This window comes from Papio anubis, chromosome 7 (assembly GCF_008728515.1).
Source record: "Papio anubis isolate 15944 chromosome 7, Panubis1.0, whole genome shotgun sequence".
Taxonomy (NCBI): Eukaryota; Metazoa; Chordata; class Mammalia; order Primates; family Cercopithecidae; genus Papio; species Papio anubis.
In genome coordinates, this window is record NC_044982.1 from 129,419,271 (window position 1) to 129,441,898 (window position 22,628).

At 40.3% G+C, this 22,628-nt stretch overlaps 1 protein-coding gene across 7 annotated transcripts in view; it reads right to left on the minus strand.

The window, feature by feature from the left end:
• Window positions 1-22,628, minus strand: part of LOC116268519 (protein FAM81A) — a 116,472-nt gene that overhangs the window by 43,189 nt on the left and 50,655 nt on the right. The window lies entirely within an intron of this gene.

A 22,628-nucleotide genomic window follows, 5' to 3' on the forward strand; every position in this document is an offset into this window, starting at 1 on the left:
TTGGGGTACGTAAGTCTCACCCAGATGGCTTGTTATGCACGCAAATTCTTGGACCCCATTCCCAGAAAACCAAAGCTAGAGAACGAGCCCAGTGCCTAATAAACTGTATTAGACACTATAGAGCTGGGCGTGGTGGCTCACGCCCATAATCCCAGCACTTTGGGAGGCTGAGGCAGGTGGATCACCTGACGTCAGGAGTTCGAGACCAGCCTGGCCAACATGGTAAAACCCCATCTCTACTAAAAATACAAAAATTAGCCAGGCATGGTGACAGGTGCCTGTAATCCCAGCTACTCAGGAGGCTGAGGCAGGAGAATTGCTTAAACCCAGAAGGTGGAGATTGTAGTGAGCTGAGATCACACCATTGCACTCCAGCCTGGATGACAAGAGCAAAACTCCATCTCAAATAACAGAACAAAACAGACATTATAGAAATGACAAAGGCTATAACCAATCTTATTTCATTTGAGTTGTTTTTCAATCACCAAGCAATGAAAATGGAAAGCAATTCACAAAAAAGGGGCTTTAAAAAACACATTTTAAAAAAGGTTCAACTTTTCTAGTAAGCAAAGAAACAAGAAGTACAAATCATACTATTATAACATATCACTCTGGTGTGGGATGTTGATAGTGGGAGAGGCTACGCATGTGTGGGGGCAGAGAGTATATGCTCAATTTTGCTGTGAACCAAAAAAATGCTCTAAAAAATAAAGTCTATTTTTTAAAACCTCAGAAATAGCATTTTCACTTATTAAAGAAGCAAATATTTTAAATCTATAATGCTAAAAATATATCAAAAATCAAAAAAGGTTTCAGTATCTTTTGCTTGCCTAAAAAACAGAAATAAAAAAGGCACAGCTGCCAGGCGCGGTGGCTCACGCCTGTAGTCCCAGCACTCTGGGAGTCCAAGGCAGGCGGATCACAAGGTCAGGAGATCGAGACCATCCTGGCTAACACGGTGAAATCCCGTCTCTACTAAAAATACAAAAACATTAGCCGGGCGTGGTGGCGGGTGCCTGTAGTCCCAGCTACTCGGGAGGCTGAGGCAGGAGAATGGCGTGAACCTGGGAGGCGGAGCTTGCAGTGAGCCGAGATTGTGCCACTGCACTCCAGTCTGGGCGACAGAGCAAGACTTCGTCTCAAATAAAAAATAAAATAAAAAAAAGGCACAGCTGGCCCTTCCCAATACAACTTTTCTGGAGACCAATGCCAAAAAATATATATTCATAATGTTCATAACTTTTGACCCAGTAAATCTAGTTCTTGGAATTAATATTAAATGAAATAATAAGAAAAATGTACGCATAAAAATGTCTTCATAGTGTGATACACACGTTAAGTATTTTACAAGGTACATTATTACACAAACACTCAGAGGTTCACAAAGGGCTTTTAGCCAACAAGGGAAAGTGTGTACAATTTCATATTAAGCAAAAAGAAAGCATAGAAAATAAATAATGGAACATGATTCCAGCTGTGTATTAAGATGCATATAAAATACTAGAATGTGAAAGTTTTACTTATCTCTAGGGTGGGATTATGGTTTATTCTTTTTTTTTTTTTGTATTTCCCACAGTGGACATACATTACTTTTATAGCCAGAAAAAAAAAATGTGCTGTAACAAAATGCTTAGAAATAAAAAAGCCCGTTTAACTCTCCAAATTCTTATGCAGATGAATAAGGTATTGCATTAGAAGTGATCTGGGGCCAGGTGTGGTGGCTGACTCCTGTAATCCCAGCACTTTGGGAGGCCAAGGCAAGAGGATTGCCTGAGCCCAGGAGTTTGTGACTAGCCTGGGAAACATGGTGAAACCCTGTCTCTACACACTTTTTTTTTTTTTTTAATTAGCCACGAGTTGTGGTGCACACCCCTGGTCCTAGGTATTCGGGAGGCTGAGGCAAGAGGATTGCTTGACCCTGGGAAGCAGAGGCTGCAGTGAGCCATGTTCCCACCAGTGCACTCCAGCCTGAGCAACAGAGCAAGACCCTGTCTCAAAAAATAAATGAATAAAAATGTAAGAAAGAAGTGCTTTGAAGAATACAGGAAAGAATTCTACCTGACATTAACAAAGTATTCATGTTACTAGAAAGTAATATGAAAACAGAAGGTGTTAGATGGCTTATTATTTAAATAAATTCTAGAATGAAAACTTAGAAAAGTAATTCCTCTGTAAAGTCAATAATGTTCCTGTATTTGTCATTTTGGAACAATATATCATCATGATGCATTTATTTTAAAAAAGATTACATCATTATATATGGCATTAATTCTCCGTTATTTTCAATTCAATTTAAGAAACTTGTTTTTTGCACACCTACTGTGTACTGAGCATCAGGCATACCTTCAGGGAGCTCAGTTGCAGCAAGAAAAACCAAAGGGTGGAAAGTGCATTGTCCAGTTCCACACAATAAACATGCTTTACACAAGCATGGAGCAGAAGCTAGCCACCTTGAAAAAGTGATGTCCCAAGTCCTCATTTATTTTTTCAAGGATATGGCCTATCTTTAAAAAATCTCCCTTCCCAAGACAGCTTGGAATAAGGACTTCTGTGGGAGCCTCAATGTGCTGTATAATGCTGTTTTTGCAAAGGTGAAGGCAACCAATCCCCTGGGACATCTAAGCCCCCCCCAGACAGGCCAGTGTTGCCAGGAACCAGGAAAGAAACAGCTCTCCATGTTCCTCCTTCTCCAACTCTTCCTAGATTGAGAAGGATTTGGAAATGAGGAAGTATAATTTCAAATCACCTAGAGAAAGGCCCAACTACAGCAGAGCAGGGAATTATAAGGTAGTATTCCCCTACAGGGCTTTTTACCACAGTTCCAGCCTCATATATCAAATTGCCTTCTTGGCATTTCTATCATTTGATGGAAGTCTCTCCCTCCAATAGGCAGGAAGTCCTGTCAGCTCCATCTCCAAAATCGCTCCAGAATTCATCCTCTTCTCTCCATCTCCACCATGCCATGCCTCTCCCTGAACTCTGAAGTAGCCCCCTAACTTGTCTCCCTGCTTCAATTCTTGCTCCCCTAAAATCCTTCTCCACAAAGCAGCCAGCATGAACTTTTCCAAACATAAATCAGTCTATATCCACAAGGACAAGGGCTTTTATCTGTGTTTTATTCACTAATGTAGCCCCAGCACCAAGAGTGTGAGGGGATTATTTAAATTCCTTGGCTGAACACTAAATAATGGCTTCCCATTTCCAGACTCTAAACTTCTTATCACAACCTTCAAGTTTCATGAGCTGCCCTTCCCCCAGCTCACAACACTCCATCCACTGGTCCCCTTTCTGCTCCTTAAACATGCCCCGCCTCTTCCTGTTTATGGCCTTGGAACCTGCACTTCCTCACTCTGGAGTGGTCTCCCTTCGTGTCTCCTCCCTCAACACTACCACCTTGGCTTGGCTGGCCCTATATGTCATTCCATTCTCAGTTCACACGTCACCTTACTCCCTTACCATCCTTTTTTTTTTTTTTTTGAGATGGAGTCTCACTCTGTTGCTCAGGCTGGAGTGCAGTGGCGTGATCTCAGCTCACTGCAACCTCCGCCTCCCAGGTTCAAGCGATTCTCCTGCCTCAGCCTCCCAAGTAGCTGGGACTACAGGCACGCGCAACCACACCTGGTTAATTTTTGTATTTTTAGTAGAGACAGGGTTTCACCATATTGGTCAGGCTGGTCTTGAACTCCTGACCGTGTGATCTACCCGCCTCAGCCTCCTAAAGTGCTGAGATTACAGGCATGAGCCACTGTGCCTGGCCACCATCCTTTCTAAGACAGCCACACAGTCACTCTCCATCACATCCTTTCATCAGAGCACTTGACATTGGCTAACATCACCTTGGTTACTTAGCATTGACTGCCTGTACACCCCACTAAAGTGTGCAGTAGGGAGAAGACCAGAAGCCTGTGTGCTTGGGCCATTACTGCAGCCCCAGCACCTTTAATAATGCCTGGCTGTTAGTAGGTTTGCGAGTGATTTATCAATTAATTTAGCTCCATGTTCTAGGATCTGATCTTCCGAGTTGAAGGCTTAGAGACTATCTCTAGCTGTCCATCCTGTCTTTGGTTTAAGCTGTTATCAATCCCTTTGATTTGAGCTGTTATCAATCTCTGGTACCCAGACATGATCAGGTCCTCAAAGAGGACTCAGACAAGCTAAAATATACTGGAGACAGAGCAGACACCAGAACACGAATTTATTAATTTACATTGAAAAACCTCTGTCAACAGAACTGAACAAATATTCGAATTCCATTCAATTTACTGTCTTCTCCCCCGGAGTCAAGTCACACAACAAGCCAAATCTAGTGGGTAGAATGAAAACAAAATGAATTTGGATGATAATCACCAAAACCCCTCTGCTGATATACCTGTTTCAATAGAACCAAATCACAGAGCTGCAGGCTGAAATTCTCTTTTTAAGTAAAATGCGTGAAGTCCAGTAGCCAAAACTCTTCCCTCATTGGCAGTACTGGAAGCACACTGAACCAAGGTCCTGTATGTCCGTCCAACTACATATTAACATCACCGTCTACGCCTCTGCTTTGCCATGTTAATAAAGCCCAATGCTGCACTCATCGCTCAAGTTCAGAAACTCCAGTAGTCCATTTGCAAATTATTAAACTAGTAAACGATGTATGATATATTCAATTAGATGAGGGCTTGATACAGTTTCCCATAACCCAACTAGGTTAAAGCCAACATTCCAAGCCAGAAGGACATCATGAAGTTGAGCACATGGGAACTAAAGTAGGTCTGCAGATTCTAACCAGCCAGGTGGCAGACCCCACTGCCTGGTTCCCAAAGGCCAGAGACACAGCTAAAGCCATAAAAAGACATGGGGGTCCAAACTACTTCCCCCAGCCATCAAACTGGCTTGGAAGGGAAAGCTTACCACCAATAAAAGGACCATGGACTGCTCACCAGGGCTTGGCTTCCAGGGATTGATAATGGCTTAAGCCAAAGACAGTATGGATAACTCAGACATGTATAATTCATAGTTGACTATATTACTTCCTCTAAATTTATAATTACGATGATCATTTGTGGAAAGTTTCTGAGGAATAAATAATTGATAAGCTTCTCCATATCACAAGGCACACTGCTAACAGAGACTGTGGATGGAGACGTACTAAAACAAATTTTTCCATTTAACATTTATCAAGCACTTACTGTGTGCTAGTATACAAGAGTCATCTGTTTTGACATTGGAATCTGCTGAAAGAATATGAACAATAATTATAGGGTTCTGGAAGGGGCAAGGAGACCCAGAGCCTTTGATTATGAAACATTTATGGAGCTCCTACTATGTCTTAGACATTGGTAGGTGTTAAAAATAGAAACATTAAGACTCTGTTCTAGCTCTTGAGGATCACATAGGGTAATGGTTTGATAATATATTTTACTATTTTTCCAGTGTATAACTTTTCAGAGTCACATGATAGAAAATCATAAAGACTTATCTAGGCAAATTTGCCAAGATACAGTGTTAATATATCTCAATTTGACTAGTTCTATCAGGATCTAGGAGTAAGTTCCACATCTTAAGAATGGCTTCAACTTTACTTTTGTAATACAAAATCACCTGAGGGATGACTCTAAAAAATCAAATAATCTAGTAAAATTTTACTGCGTGAACTGAAAAACAGCTATAAACCAGCAATAATAATAATAATAAAAACCCAGGCAATTTACAGAAGATATTCATCAAGAATCTATAAATAAAAAATACACCTTCTACATCATTGAAATACAATTTAAATATCTTCACACCTCTGCTTTAAAACTGATACTACAAGTATCAGGTTATTTTGTTCTTTGTTTTGTTGTTTTTGCTTTTGTTTTGTTTTGTTTTGTTTGTGGGGTTAGAGTCTCACTCTGTCACCTAGGCTAGAGGGCAGTGGCATGAAATCAGCTGACTGTAACCTCCGCCTCCCAGGTTCAAATGATTCTCCTGCCTCAGCCTCCCGAGTAGCAGGGATTACAGGTGCTCACCACCACGCCCAGCTAATTTTTGTATTTTTAGTAGAGATGGGGTTTCACCATGTTGACCAGACTGGTCTCGAACTCCTGACCTTGTGATCTGCCCACCTTGGCCTCCCAAAGTGCTGGGATTATAGGCGTGAGCCACCGCACCAGGCCAAGTATCAGTTTTATATTATGCCCACTCTCCCTATTTATTATTTTTTTTATTTAGAGATGGAGTCTTGTTCTGTCACCTAGACTGGAGTGCAGTGGCATGATCCTGGCTCACTGCAACCTCCACCTCCCAGGTTCAAACAACTGTCCTGTCTCAGCCTCCCAATTAGCTGGGATTACAGGCACACGCCATCAGGCCCAACTAATTCTTATATATATATTTTTTAGGAGAGATGGGGTTTCACCATGTTGGCCAGGCTGGTCTCGAACTCCTGACTTTAAGTGATCCACCCACCTCGGCCTCCCAAAGTGCTGGGATTACAGGCGTGAGCCACTGTGCCTGGTGCCGATTTTTATAATACTTATAAACGAAGACTTCCTTTTAGTACTTTTTAATTTTTACTCTACATCATTGTTATGGACTGAATGTTTGTGTCCTCCAAAAATTCACATGTTGACCAAGCGTGGTGGCTCATGCCTGTAATCCCAGCACTTTGGGAGACCAAGGCAGGAGGACTATTTGAGCCCAGAAGGTTAAGGCTGCAGTGAACCATAACCATACCACTGCATTCCAGCCTGAATGACAGCACAAGACTCAGTCTAAAAAAAAAAAAAGAAAATTGTATGTTAAACTCCTAACCCTTAATGTGATGGTATTAGGAGGTGGGGCCTGTAAAAGGTGATGAGGTCATGAGGGTAGAACCCTCATGGATGGGATTAGTACCTTAAAAGAAGGTCTTGCTTCTGCTCTCTGCTCTCTGCTCTCTGCCATGTAAGGATACAAAAAGACAACCATCTACAATTCAGGAAGCAGGGGGTCTCACCAGACACTGGATCTACCAACATTTTGATCTTGGACTTCCCAGTCTCCAGAATCATGAGAAAGAAATTTCTGTTGTTTAAGCTACCCAGTCTATAGTAATTTGTCATAGCAGCCTAAACTAAGACAATCATGATTTTATTTTAATGAACTTTGGCTATAAGACAGCAATTCTGATCTGTCATCAAGCATCCTAATATGTTTAGGTAGACACGCTTAGGTTCATAATACATATAAATCAATATAATTAGTGTTTCACATTGGAGTCTTAAATTTCTAAACTTCCTGGTTGTTACTTTGTCATTATATATAGTTACTACCAGTTATAAAAAAAGTAAACACTCAAATACAAACTAAATTTTTTGCCAAATTTAGATTTTACTCAGTTTTCCCTGTCTATCATGGAAATCATCACTTGCAAAATTGCACACTCCAAAAATATATGTAAATATAAAAGAGTGCTGTCTGGTTAAGGCAAGAATAACCATTACATAAAATGTGTTTCTGGATGTTAGGAAAACAGCAAAATTGAAATTACTTTCTCACTGCATTATAAATTTTTCAAAAATCATCTTAAAGAAACATGTTGAGGCCAGCCGTGATGGTGATGGTTCATGCCTATAATTCCAGCACTTTGGGAGGCCAAGACTGGTGGGTCACTTGAGGTCAGGAGCTCAAGACCAGCCTGGCCAACACAGTGAAACCCTGTCTCTGCTAAAAATACAAAAATTGGGCAGGTGTGGTTGTGTGCCTGAAATTCCAGCTACTCAGGAGGCTGAGGCATGAGAATCACTTAAACCCGGGAGGTGGAGGTTGCAGTGAGCTGAGATCGATCACACAACTGCACTCCAGCCTGGGTGAGGGAGTGAGACCTTGTCTCAAAAAAAAAAAAAAAAAAAAATTGGGGAAAAATTAATTAGCAGAAGTCTAAACAATTGATGACTTTAGATTCCTTAGGTAGTTTTTTTGATAAACCGGATTATCAAAGCAATTCAAGTGAACTCTCGTCAAAGCAAGGATGGGTCAGGGAAGAACTCAGTGAGAAATAAAGCTAGAATTATCTAGTTTCGTAAACAAGTTATCCTTGAAACTCAGAAAGCAAAGAATGGCTGAACAGCACAGCCTGTCACATCTGAGAGTCGATTATAGAAGATCAGGTTCTAGAAGAGCTTCCAAAAGGTAAAGTAGAAAAGAGCTTATTTTTGGAGTTTTGCCACATGGGTTTATTCTCAGCACTGCCGCTAACTGGCCTTCATACCTCAGGCCACTTCACTCAGCCTATCTGAAAAGGATGCTCTTTGCATTGATAACTTCAGTCTCTTCTAGTCCTTTTTGCTACCAGCATATCTACAACTGGCTTCACTCTGTATTGGGCATTTATTCACTTAATAAGTATTTGCTGAGGTTTGAATGATGGTGCCCCTTCCAAAAATCATGTTGAACTTAATCTCCATTGCGGTGGTATTAAGAGGCTTGGTATTTTGGGAGGTGATTAAGTCATGAGGGCTCTACCCTGAACGGACTGGGGCCCTTATAAAAAGGGTTTGTGGGAGGGGGTCCACTCTGTTCAATCTTTTTGCAACGTGAGGACACAGGATTCGTCATTCTTGCCCTTCCACCTGCCACGTGAGGATGCAGCAAGAAGACCTTACCAGATGCCAAATGCCAGTGCCTTGGGCTTGGACTTCCCAGCTCCAGAACTGTGAGAAATAAATTTCTGTTCTTCATAAATTACTCAATCTCAGGTATTTTGTTATAGCAACACAAATATACTATGACAGCATTCATAGCATTTTACTCCAAATATTGTAGTAGACAATGCAAAGATGAGTAAGACAAGGTTCCTCTCTTTTTGAGAGGCTTGTAAAGAAACAATGTTAGTCCTATTCAATAAATGCTATAGTAACAGTGGCATGAGTTAGGTGTTCAGGATACACTGAGGGAAAGGAAACTGGGAGCATGAGAGGAACTGGCAAGGAGGGCTTCCTAGAATGAAAGAACTGTTAAATAGCGTCAGTGGCCTAGCTGAAGTTGGAAATTATGTATTTAAAATGGCTCTGGCTGGGCACTATGGCTCATGCTTATAATCCCAACACTTTGGGAGCCCAAGGTGAGAGGATTGCTTGGGCCCAGGAGTTCAAGACCAGCCTGGACAACATAGCAAGACCTTGTCTTTAAAAAATAAAATAAAACAAAGTGGTTCCGGCCATTGGAGTAGTACATGGCAGCTACCAAACAGGAAATTATTCCCTGGATCTGGCAGTTGCAGCTAAAACACCATCACCTCTTATGTTGACAGAAAAAATTAAGACGAGGATTTCCTAAGGGTAGAGTTATACTGTGCTTTTACATGGAGGGGACGGTAATGTCAGAATAGATTGACTCTCATCTCTAGTCTTCCCCTACCCCCATAAGCAAAGGGAACAGAGCTGAGTTCCCACAGGAAAGTGCTGGGTATTCTAAGAATGGGGAAGTAACACTATTTTCTAATATGAAGCATGGTGGAAGTTTGTATTTTTCGTAACATACCTTAGCCCCCTCTTATCTGCAGGGGACATGTTCCAAGACTTCCTGTGGATGCCTGACACTGCAGATAGTACCAAACCCTACATACACTACGTTTCTTTGATCTGATCATCAAGATATCCACTAAGTGACCAACAGGCAGGTAGCATATACAGTGTGAACTAAGGAGGGATTCACATCCCACACAGGTTGGGGAGTGAGAAATTTCATCATGCTACTCAGAATGGTACACAATTTAAAACTTATCAATTGTTTATTTATGGAATTTTCCTTTAATATTTCCAGATCATGGTTGGCCACAGGTAACTGAAATTGCGGAAAGTGAGGCCACATATAAGGGGGCCTACTGTACTTCTTTGCCAGTGGTTGAGGGGATGGGAACCTGAGAATTCTTATTGATCCCCATCACTTAGATTTTACCTGTCATTAGATTTAGGTGCAGCAGAGCTATCAGTCTCTTGATGAATCTGGAATCCCTTTCAAAATTGAAATGTTCAAGTTGGGGTTCTTCAATTTTGTACAGTTGTCAACCCAGGGTTGCTTAGTTTTTAGCCTCTGGGATAAAACTGACTCAGCACCCAAAAATGAAACTGAAAAGATCCTTCTTAATATAGATACCAGCGACCAAAGACAACTACATTATTTACAGCAATTTTGTAAACTTTCTACGTTCCTCTGAGGTCATTATACTTCTTTAGTTGCAGGTAATTGGACCTGACTAACTTAAGGGGGCAAATGGAAATTATTGGACAACGCAGCATGACTCCTGTCTCTACAAAAAATAAAATAAGTAGCTGGGCATGGTGGCCTGTGCCTGTAGTCTCAGCTCCTCAGGAGGCTGAGGTGGGAGGATCAATTGAACCCAGGAGTTAAGAGGCCTCAGTGACCTATGATCATACCACTGCACTTGAGCCTGGATGACAGCCAGACCCTGTCTCCAGAAAACATTAAAAAAAAAAAAAAAAAAAAAAAAAAAGAAAAGAAAAAGAAAAGGAATGGGGAAAGGAGAACACAATCAACAGGGAAGCTGGGTTATGCAGGTTGGGAAGAAGATACAAAGAGTATTTCCTGAGGTCCAAGCAGCAGGAACTACTAGCCAGTATCCCACAGGCAAAGTGGCTGCAAGGAAGGTACTATGGCCATTTCCAGTCTTGGAATCAGCCTGCTCAGGTTTTTGTTTTGGTTTGGCTTGGTTTGGTTTTAGTTTTCAATGTAGCATCTCCCTCTGTCACGCATGCTGGAGTACACTGGCATGACCATGGCTCACTGCAGCCTCAACCTCCCAGGTTCAACAAATCCTCCCACCTTGGCCTCCCAAAGTGCTGGGATTACAGGTATGAGCCACTGTGCCCAGCCCAGCCTGCTCAGGTTTTAAATTCCAGGAAGGGAGGGTCTCAGTGCTCTGGCCTGAGTTATGGGCCCCAACCCCTTTAGCTAAAAAGGGGGAAAGGCAATCTGATTATTAGCCATCCCAGTCTGTACTCAATGAAAGAAAGGTAAATCCCAAGAGAAATCAAATTGCTGTGACCAAAAGAAATCGGAATGGATACCATAAGTCACCAAAGCCACAAAGATCCATTGCACTGTCTTACTAACAAATACACAGTCGTTTTCTTTAAACATCATAAGAAGTATACACTAGAACTCTTAGAACCCTGAAGACAAATGCACTTCAATTAGGATATAATTACGAGTGAATCCTTGTCCTTAGTAAACATATGCGAGAATCTCAAAGAACAGTGAAATCTGATAACTATATACATAGGCCAGAGCCAAGAGGCACAAGCTTGGTGAGAATTATCAAAAAAAAGAGGCCAGGTACAGTGCCTCATGCCTATAATCCCAGCACTTTGGGAGGCAGAGGCAGGAGTTCAAGACCACCCTGGGCAACACAGCAAGACCTCATCTCTACAAAAAATAAAAATAAGAAAAATTAGCAGGGCATGGTAGCACATGTCTGTAGTCTCAGCTACTCAGAAGCTGAAGTGGGAGAATCACTTGAGCCCAGGAGTTTGAGTCTGCAGTGAGTTATGATTGCACCACTGCACTCCAGCCTGGGTAACAGAGATTTGGTCTCTCTAAAAAAAAAACATGAATTATGCAAACAGTAGCCATAAAGGAGCTGGAATACCTATACTGATATCAGACAAAACAGACTTTAAGAAATATTACAAGAGACACAGAGAGACTTTTTACAGCTAAAGGGTCAATGCATCAGGCAGATATATGCAATTATAAACTTATATGAGCCTAACAACAGTGCCCAAATACATTAAGGAAAAACCAATAGAACTGGAAGAAGAAACAGACAATTCAGCAATGAGAGTTGGATATTTCAATAACTAATAAAACAAGAAAGAAAATCAGTAAGAATAAGGCGGCCATCAAACAAGTCTCAAAAAATGTAAAGAGATTAAAAATATACAAAGTATGTTCTCAGCCAGGTGTGGTGACTCGTATCTGTAATCCTACCACTTTGGGAAGCTGAGGCAGGAGGATCACTTGAGCCCAGAAGTTCAAGACCAGCCTGGGCAACATGGCAAAACCCTGTCTCTACAAAAAATTAGCTGGGTGTGGTGGCATGCACCTGTAGTTCCAGCTACTCAGGAGGCTGAGGTGGAAGAATCACCTGAGCCCAGGAGGTTGAGGCTGCAGTAGGCTGTAATAGGGCCACTGCATTATACCAGCCTAGGTGACAGACTGAGACCCTGTCTCAAAAAAAGAAAAAAAAGAGGGGTGTTCCAAGATGGTTGAATAGGAACAGCTCCAGTCTGCAGCTTCCAGCATGATTGAAGCAGAAGACGGGTGATTTCTGTATTTCCAGCTGAGGTACCTGGTTCATCTGATTGGGACTGGTTGGACAGTGGGTGCAGTGCATGGAGGGTGAGCTGAAGCAGGATGGGGTGTTGCCTCACCCGGGAAGCACAAAGGGTCAGAGGATTTCCCTTTCCTAGACAAGGAAAGCCATGACAGACTACCCAAAAAAACAGGGCACTCCCACCCAAATACTGTGCTTTTCCCAAGGTCTTAGCAACTGGCAGACAAGGTGATTCTCTCCCGTGCCTGGCTCAGCGGGTCCCACACCCATGGAGCCTTACTCACTGCTAGCACAGCAGTCTGAGATCAATCTGCAAGACAGCAACCTGGCTGGGGGAAGGGCGTCCACCATTGCTGAGGCTCAAGTAGGTAAACAAAGTGGCTGGGAAGCTCAAACTGGGCAGAACCCACCTCAGCTCAGCAAGTCCTACTGCCTCTATAGACTCCACCTCTGTTGGCAGGGCATAGCGGTACAGAAGGCAGCAGACAACTTCTGCAGACTTAAACGCCCCTGTCTGACAGCTCTGAAGAGAGCAGTGGTTCTCCCAGCATGGCATTTGAGCTCTGAGAACAGACAGACTGCCTCCTCAAGTGGGTCCCTGACCCCCATGTAGCCTAACTGGGAGACATCTCCCAGTAGGGGCTGACAGACACCATATATAGGCGGCTGCCCCTGTAGGATGAAGTTTCCAGAGGAAGGATCAGGTAGCAATATTTGCTGTTCTGCAATATTTGCTGTTCTGCAGCCTCTGCAGGTGATACCCAGGCAAACAGGGTCTGGAGTGGAACTCCAGCAAATTCCAACAGACCTGCAGCTGAGGGACTTGACTGTTAGAAGGAAAACTAACAAACAGAAAGGAATAGCATCAACATCAACAAAAAGGTCATCTACACCAAAACCCCATCTGTAGGTCACCAACATCAAAGACCAAAGGTAGATAAAACCACAAAGATGGGGAGAAACCAGAGCAGAAAAGTTGAAAATTCTAAAACTCAGAGCACCTCTTCTCCTCCAAAGGATTGCAGCTCCTCGCCAGCAATGGAACAAAGCTGGATGGAGAATGACTTTGACAGAGTAGGCTTCAGAAAGTCGGTAATAACAAAGTTCTCTGAGCTAAAGGAAGATGTTCCAACTCATCACAAGGAAGCTAAAAATCTTGAAAAAAGATCAGACGAATGGCTAACTGGAATAAACAGTGTAGAGAAGACCTTAAGTGACCTGATGGAGCTGAAAACTATGGCACGAGAACTTTGTGACGCATGCACAAGCTTCAACAGCCGATTCAACCAAGCAGAAGAAAGGGTATCAGTGATTTAAGATAAAATTAATGAAATAAAGGGAGAAAACAAGGTTAGAGAAAAAAGTAAAAAGAAATGAATAAAGCCTCCAAGAAATATGGGACTATGTGAAAAGACCAAACCTACATTTGATTGTTGTATCTGAAAGTGATGGGGAGAATGGAACCAAGTTGGAAAACACTCTGCAGGATATTATCCAGGAGAACTTCCCCAGCCTAGCAAGGCAGGCCAACATTCAAATTCAGGAAATACAGAGAACACCACAAAGATACTCCTTAAGAAGAGCAACCCCAAGACACATAATTGTCAGATTCACCAAGGTTGAAATGAAGGAAAAAGTGTTAAGGGCAGTCAGAGAGAACGGTCGAGTTACCCACAAAGGGAAGTCCATCGGACTAACAGTGGATCTCTCAGCAGAAATCCCACAAGCCACAAGAGAGTGGGGGCCAATAATCAACATTCTTAAAGAAAATAATTTTCAACCCAGAATTTCATATCCAGCCAAACTAAGCTTCACAAGTGAAGGAGAAATAACATCCTTTACAGACAAGCAAATGCTGAGAGATTTTGTCACCACCAGGCCTGCCTTACAAGAGCTCCTGAAGGAAGCACTAAACATGGAAAGAAACAACCGGTACAAGCCACTGCAAAAACATGCCAAAATGTAAAGAACATTGATGCTGTGAAGAAACTGCATCATTTAACAGGCAAAATAACCAGCGAACATCATGATGACAGGATCAAACTGACACATAATAAAATATTAACCTTAAATGTAAGTGGGCTAAATGCCCCAATTAAAAGACATAGACTGGCAAATTGGATAAAGAGTCAAGACCCATCAGTGTGCTGTATTCAGGAGACACATCTCACGTGCAAACATGCACATAGGCTCAAAATAAAGGCATGGAGGACGATCTACCAAGCAAATGGAAAGCAAAGACAAGCAGGGGTTGCGATCCTAGTCTCTGATAAAGCAGACTTTAAACCAATAAAGATCAAAACAGACAAAGAAGGCCATTACGTAACGGTAAAGGGATCAATTCAACAAGCAGAGCTAACTATCATAAATATACATGCACCCAATACAGGAGCACCCAGATTCATCAAGTCCTTAAAGACCTACAAACAGACTTAGACTCCCACACAATAATAATAGGAGACTTTAACACCCCACTGTAAATATTAGACAGATCAACGAGACAGAAGGTTAACAAGGATATCCAGGACCTGAACTCAGCTCTGCAACAGGCAGACCTAATAGACATTGACAGAACTCTCCACCCCAAATCAACAGAATATACATTCTTCTCAGCACCACATCGCACTTATTCTAAAATTGACCACATAATTGGAAGTAAAGCACTTCTCAGAAAATGTAAAAGAACAGAAATCACAACAAACTGTCTCTCAGACAACAGTGCAATCAAATTAGAACTCAAGATTAAGAAACTCACTCAAAACTGCACAACTACATGGAAACTGAACAACTTCCTCCTGAATGACTACTGGGTACATAACAAACTGAAGGCAGAAATAAAGATGTTCTTTGAAACCAATGAGAACAAACATACAATGTACCAGAATCTCTGGGACACATTTAAAGCAGTGTCTAGACAGAAACTTATGGCACTAAATGCCCACAAGAGAAAGCAGAAAAGATCTAAAATTGACACCCTAACATCACAGTGAAAATAACTAGAGAAGCAAGAGCAAACAAATTCAAAAGCTAGCAGAAGGCAAAAAGTAACTAAGATCAGAGCAGAACTGAAAGACATAGAGACACAAAAAGCCCTTCAAAAAAATCAATGAATCCAGGAGCTGTTTTTTTTTTTTTTCAAAAATCAACAAAATTGATAGACTGCTAGCAAGACTAATAAAGAAGAGAGAAGAATCAAATAGACACAATAAAAGATGATAAAGGGGATATCACCACCTATCCCACAGAAATACAAACTACCACCAGAGAATACTATAAACACCTCTACACAAATAAAATAGAAAATCTAGAAGAAATGGATAAATTCCTGGACACATATACCCTCCCAAGACTAAACCAGGAAGAAGTTGAATCTCTGAATAGACCAATAATAGGCTCTGAAATTGAGGCAATAATTAACAGGCTACCAACCAAAACAAGTCCACGACCAGACTGATTCACAGCTGAATTCTACCAGAGGTACAAAAAGCAGCTGGTACCATTCCTTCTGAAACTATTCCAATCAATAGAAAAAAAGGGAATCCTCCCTAACTCATTTTATGAGGCCAATGTCATCCTGATACCAAAGCCTGGCAGAGACACAACAAAAAAAGAGAATTTTAGGCCAATATCCCTGATGAACATCAGTGTGAAAATCCTCAATAAAATACTGGCAAACTGAATCCAGCAGCACATCAAAAAGCTTATCCACTACGATCAACTTGGCTTCATCCCTAGGATGCAAGGCTGGTTCAACATACGCAAATCAATAAACTTAATCCATCACACAAACAGAACCAATGACAAAAACCCACCTGATTATCACAATAGACGCAGAAAAGGCCTTTGACAAAATTCAACAGCCCATCATGCTAAAAACTCTCAATAAACTAGGTACTGATGGAATGTATCTCAAAATAATTAGAGCTATTTATGACAAACCCACAGCCAATATCATACTGAATGGGCAAAAACTGGAAGCATTTCCTTTGAAAACTGGCACAAGACAAGGATGCCCTCTCTTACCACTCCTACTCAACATAGTGTTGGAAGTTCTGGCTAGGGCAATCAGGCAAAAGAAAGAAAGAAAGGGTGTTCAGTTAGGAAATGAGGAAGTCAAATTGTCCCTGTTTGCAGATGACATGATTGTATATTTAGAAAACCCCATTGTCTCAGCCCAAAATCTCCTTAAGCTGATAAACAACTTCAGCAAAGTCTCAGGATACAAAATCAATGTGCAAAAATCACAAGCATTCCTATACACTATTAACAGACAAACAGAGAGCCAAATCATGAGTGAACTCCCATTCACAATTGCTACAAAGAGAATAAAATACCTAGGAATCCAACTTACAAGGGATGTGAAGGACCTCTTCAAGGAAGAACTACAACCACTGCTCAATGAAATAAAAGAGGATACAAACAAATGGAAGAATATTCCATGCTCATGGATAGAAAGAATCAATATCATGAAAATGGCCATACTGCCCAAGGTAATTTACAGATTCAATGCCATCCCCATCAAGCTACCAATGGCTTTCTTCACAGAACTGGAAAAAACTACTTTAAAGTTCATATGGAACCAAAAAACAGCCTGCATTGCCAAGATAATCCTAAGCAAAAAGAACGAAGCTGGGGGCATCACGCTACCCGACTTCAAACTATACTACAAGGCTTCAGTAACCAAAACGGCATGGTACTGGTACCAAAACAGAGATATAGACCAATAGAACACAACAGAGGCCTCAGAAATAACACCACACATCTACAACCATCTGATCTTTGACAAACCTGACAAAAACAAGAAACAGGGAAAGGATTCCCTATTTAATAAATGGTGCTGGGAAAACTGGCTAGCCATATGTAGAAAGCTGAAACTGGATCCCTTCCTTACACCTTATACAAAAATTAATTCAAGATGGATTAAAGACTTAAATGTTAGACCTAAAACCCTAAAAACCCTAGAAGAAAACCTAGGCAATACCATTCAGGACATAGGCATGGGCAAGGACTTCATGACTAAAACACCAAAAGCAATGGCAACAAAAGCCAAAATAGACAAATGGGATCTAATTAAACTAAAGAGCTTCTGCACGGCAAAAGAAACTACCATCAGAGTGGAGAGGCAACCTACAGAATAGGAGAAAATTTTTGTAATCTACCCATCTGACAAAGGGCTAATATCCAGAATCTACAAAGAACTCAAACAAATTTACAAGAAAAAAACAACCCCATCAAAAAGTGGGCAAAGGAAATGAACAGACACTTCTCAAAAGAAGACATTTATGCAGCCAACAGACACATGAAAAAATGCTTATCATCACTGGTCATCAGAAAAATGCAAATCAAAACCACAATGAGATACCATCTCACACCAGTTAGAATGGCAATCATTAAAAAGTCAGGAAACAACAGATGCTGGTAAGGATGTGGAGAAATAGGAACACTTTTACACTGTTGGTGGGAGTGTAAATTAGTTCAACCATTGTGGAAGACAGTGTGGCGATTCCTCAAGGATCTAGGACTAGAATTACCATTTGACCCAGCAATCCCATTACTGGGTATATACCCAAAGAATTACAAATCATGCTACGATAAATCATGCACATATATGTTTATTGCAGCACTATTCACAAGAGCAAAGACTTGGAACCAACCCAAATGTCCCATCGATGATAAACTGGATTAAGAAAATGTGGCACATATACACCATGGGGCACTATGCAGCCATAAAAAAGGATGAGTTCATGTCCTTTGCAGGGACATGGATGAGACTGGAAACCATCATTCTCAGCAAACTATCACAAGGGCAGAAAATCAAACACTGCATGTTCTCAATCATAGGTGGGAACTGAACAATGAGATCACTTGGACACAGGGAGGGGAACATCACACGCCGGGGTCTGTCAGTGGGTGGAGGGCTGTGGGAGGAATAGCATTAGGAGAAATACCTAATGTAAATGATGAGTTGATGGGTGCATCAAACCAACATGGCACATGTATACCTGTGTATCAAACCTGCATATTGTGCACATGTACCCTAGAACTTAAAGTATAATTTAAAAAAAAAAAGAAAAGAAAAAAAAAACGATGTTCTCTGCGCCCAACCATAACCCCTAAAATTTCTATGGAACCACAAAAGACCCCAAATAGCCAAAGCAACCCTGAACAAAAAGAACAAAGCTAGGGCTGGGCGCAGTGGCTCACACCTGTAATCCCAGCACTTTGGGAGGCCAAGATGGGTGGATCACCTGAGGTCAGGAGTTGGAGACCAGCCTAGTCAACATGATGAAACCCTGTCTCTACTAAAAATATGACAATTAGCCTGGCGTGATGACATGTGCCTATAATCTCAACTACTTGGGAAGCTGAGGCAGGAGAAACACTTGAACCTGGGAGGCTGAGGTTGCAGTGAGCCAATATCATGCCACTGCACTCTAGCCTGGGCAAAAGAGTGAGACTCTATCTCAATAATTAAATAAATAAATAAATAAATAAATAAATAAATAAGAACAAAGCCAGAAGCATCACACTACCAGACCTCAAAATACACTACATAGTTGTAGTAACCAAAACAGCATTGTACTGGCATAAAAACAGACACATAGAACAATAGAACAGAAAAGAGAACCTAGAAATTAATCCACGTATCTACAGCCATCTGATTTTGGACAAAGGTGCCAAAAACACTCATTGAGGAAAAGACAAATCTTCAACAAACGGTGCTTGGAAAACTGGACATCCATATGCAGAAGAATTAAACTAGGGCCCCCCCCACCCACCCTGGACAAAAACAAACTCCAAATGGGCAAAAGACCTAAATGTAAGGCCCGACATGATAAAACTAATAGAAGAAAACATAGGGGAAACACTTCAGGACACTGGTCTAGGAGAAGATTTTATTAAGAAGACCTCAAAAGCACAGGCAACAAGAGCAAAAATAAACAAATGGATTATATCAAACAAAAACGCTTCTGCACAGTAAAGGAAACAATCAACACAGTGAAAATACAACCTACAGGATGGGAGAAAAATACCTGCAAACTATTCATCCAATAAGATTAGTATCCAGAATACAGAAGGAACTCAAACATCTCAACAGCAAAAAATATCCAATTTTTTAAATGAGTAAATGATTTGAACAAATATTTATCAAAAGAAGACATACAAATGGCAAACAAATATATGGAAAAAGGCCCAATATCACTATCAGGGAAATGCAAATCAAAATCACAATGAAGTATCATCTCACTACAGTTATAACGGCTATTACCAAAACACAAAAAGTAACACATGCTGGCAAGTATGCAGAGAAAAGGGAGCTCTTATACACTGTTGGCGGGAATGTAAACTAGTACAGCCACTATGGAGAAAAGTATGGAGGTTCCTCAAAAAACTACAAATAGAACTACCATATGATCCAGCAATCCCACTACTGGGAATTTATCCAAAGGAAAGGAAATCAGTATATTGAAGAGACATCTGCACCCCCATGTTTATTGCAGCACTATTCGTAATAGCCAAGATATGGAGTCAAACCTAGGTGTCCAACAATGGATGAATGGATAAAGACAATGTAGTATATATATATACACAATGGAATACTATCAGCCATAAAAAAGAACAAAATTCTGTCTTTTGCAGCAACACAGATAGAACAGCAGGACATTATGTTATGTGAAATAAGCCAGGAACAGAAAGTTAAACACTGCATGTTCTTACTCATATGTGAAAGCTAAAAAAAGTTGATCTCAAAGAAGTAAAAATTAGAATGGAGAATACTAGAGGATGGGATGGGTAGGGGGAAGGGAAGGAGATACAGCAATTTGTTAAAGGACACAAAATTACCTTGATCTGGTCACTGCATATTAGATGTATTGAAACATCACTATGTACCCCAATAATATATATAATTATTGTCTGTCAATTTTAAAATTTTAAAATTAGTAACAAAAACAAAAAAATCTGACAAAATTAATAAAACCAAAAGTTGGTTCCTTGAACAATCAGGCACAGTATTAAGATGGCAACTCTCCCCAAATGGATCTATACATTATTTGTTTTTATTATTATTGTTATTATTATTTTAGAGAAAGATAGGGTCTCACTATGTTGCTCAGGCTGGTCTCAAATTCCTGGGCTCAAGTGATTCTCCTACTTCTCTCTCCCAAAGTGCCAGGATTACAAGTGTGATCCACTGCACCCAGCCTTTTTAAAATCTATACATGCAAAGCAATGTCTATCAAAGTCACCTTTTTAATATAAACTGATAAGCTAATCCTAAAATTTAATTGAAAATGCAAAGGACATAGACTAGCCCAAAAATACCTTTTAAAAAGAACATAGTTGGATAACTTATATTACCTTATTTCAAAAATATACTCTAAAACTAGAAATCAAGACAATGTGGTATTGACATTAAGAAAATCATACAGATCAGTGGAATCCAGAAATAAACCCTTATATTTTTTGGCCAATTGATTTTCAACAAAAGGACAAATGGGAGAAGTATAGATTTTCCTAGGATAGCAAGATGAAAAAAAATTAACTTAGACCCTTACCTCACACCATATACAAAAATTACCTCAAAATAGTTCACAGACCTAAGTGCATAAACTAAGAATCTTGAATTAAACATAGGGGAAAATCTTTGTGACCTTGAGTTAATAAGCAAATAGTTGTAAAGACACAACACCAAAAGAATAAACCATTAAAGAAAAAAATTGATATTAGACTTCATTAAAACTAAAAATGCTCATACTTCAAAAGACACACTATTACAAAAATGAAAATATAAGCCACAGAATGGGAGAAAATATTTGTAAATCACATATCTGATAAGGGAATTGTATCCAAACTACATAAAAACTTGCATAAGTTATCAATAATATGACAAATAACCCAATGTAAAAATGAATTCTGATACCTGTTACATTATGGATGGACCTTGAAATCATTATGCTAAGTGAGAAAAGTCAGACACAAAAGGACAAATTATTGTCTGATTCCACTTATATGAAGTAGCTAGAATAAGTAAATTCATAAGAACAGAAAATAGAATAGATGTCACCAGGGGCTGAGGGGAAAGTGGAGTGGGGGGTTACTTTTTAATGGGAACAAAGTCTCAGTTTGGGATGATGGAAACCTTTTGGAAACAGACAGTAATAATGATTGCCCAACATTGTGAATGTACTTAATGTCATTAGATTGTACACTTAAAATGGTTAAAATGGTAGCTTTTTTCCCACAATGAAGAAAATCTTAATTTTTAAAAAATGGGTAGAAGACTTAGACATTTCACCAACAAAGACATACAAATGATCAATAAGCATACAAAAAGGCGTTCAAGATCATTAGTTACTAGGAAAATACAAATTTAAACCATAATGAGATACCACTACACATCCATTAGAATGACTACAATAAAAAAAGAAAATGCCAAGTATTGCTGAGGGCTAGAGAAACTGGAACCTTCATATATTGCTTGTGGGATTGTAAAATGTTATAGCCACTTTGGAAAATTATTTGACTATGTTTTAAAAAGTTAAACATAAGCTCACTATAAGACCCAGAAATTCTACTCCTAGTAATTTACTCAAGAGAAATAAAGACATATTTTTACATCAAAGACCTGTCACAAGTGTTCATAGCAGCTTTACTCATAAAAGCTAAGAACTGGAAACAATCCAAATGTCCATCAGTTCTTGAATAGATAAATACAATGTGGTATATCCAGAAAATAGAAATTACTCAGACATAAAAAGGAATATGATACATGCTAGGATATGTCTGAACCGCAGAAAGATTATGCTAAATGAGAGAGGACAGGCTGTACAGTGGCTCACATGTGTAATCCCAGCACTTTGGGAGGCTGAGGCAGACAGATCACTTGAGCCCAGGAGTTCAAGCCCTGCCTGGGCAACATAGTGAGACTATGTCTCTAAAAAAAATACTATATTATGGATGGACCTTGTAATATTAAAAATACAAAAATTAGCTGAGCGTGATAGTGCACACCTGTAGTCCCAGCTACTTGGGAGGCCGACATAGGAGGATTGGTTGAGCCTGGGAGGTCAAGGCTTCAGTGAGCCACGATTGCACGACTGCATTCAAAACAAAAACAAACAAACAAACAAAACAAACAAATAAAAAAAAGAAAGAAAGAAAAGGAAAGAAAGAAGCCAGAAGCGAAAGACCTCATATTGTAAGGTTTCCATTTATATGAACTGTCTGGAAAAGACCAATTTCTAGAGACAGAAAGTAGATGAGTGGTTGCCTGGGACTGGGGTAGAAGTAGGACTTGACTGCAAACAGGCTTATGCGAATTTTG